The 671-nt window shown below is 40.8% G+C and overlaps 1 protein-coding gene across 5 annotated transcripts in view; it reads right to left on the reverse strand.

The window, feature by feature from the left end:
* Nucleotides 1-215: 215 nt before the first annotated feature.
* ptprk (protein tyrosine phosphatase receptor type K) overlaps nt 216-671 on the reverse strand; it is a 105684-nt gene continuing 105228 nt past the window's right edge. For all 5 annotated transcript variants that reach the window (XM_060884367.1, XM_060884368.1, XM_060884370.1 and 2 more), the window contains one exon: nt 216-671. This exon is cut by the window's right edge and continues 1342 nt beyond it. The gene's annotated coding sequence lies outside the window, so the exon portion shown is untranslated.

Genomic DNA, 671 nt, shown 5'->3' on the forward strand with positions numbered 1-671 from the left:
CTTCTCCTCACTTACATCAGTGAGCCTTCAGCTCCATGACCCTTAAGCTCTTCTGGTAGGTTCTCACCTTCTGCACTGCAGGAACACCACACAAACCAGTTGTCTAGACATCAGTGTCATCGTGACCCGGCTGTTTGCTCACCAGTTTACTGAGATGTGAAGATAATATTGTGATGGATTTCACCTGAAAGTTTGGATATAAAAAAAGCAGAAACTTTTTGCACATGATCTTTTTTTATTAAAAGGATTTTCACTAGTTTCATTACAGCCATTAAGCCAATAACTACAGACAGAATAAAGATGGCGGTGACTGATGATGGGGTGATTTTGTGTTGTTTTGTTTTTTCTTTTCATGTTCACTCGCCATGTAAAAGTCCAACATGACGACCTCTGGTTGTGATTTCCTTCCTTTACACAAGCTGGAGTTAAACACTGGATCTTTTGCTCTAAACACTCGGACTTTAGTGTTGAGTTCTCCGTAAAAGTCTTTAAAATAAACGAAGCTCTTTTCTCTGAGATTCTCACAACATCACTGTAGTGAAAGATTCAGTCCACAATCAAACAAATATGTCCACACACACACAGACACACACACACACAGACACACACACACACAGACACACACACACACACACACACACAGACAGACACACACAGACAGACACACACAC

This window comes from Tachysurus vachellii, chromosome 12, assembly GCF_030014155.1.
Source record: "Tachysurus vachellii isolate PV-2020 chromosome 12, HZAU_Pvac_v1, whole genome shotgun sequence".
Classification (NCBI taxonomy): Eukaryota; Metazoa; Chordata; class Actinopteri; order Siluriformes; family Bagridae; genus Tachysurus; species Tachysurus vachellii.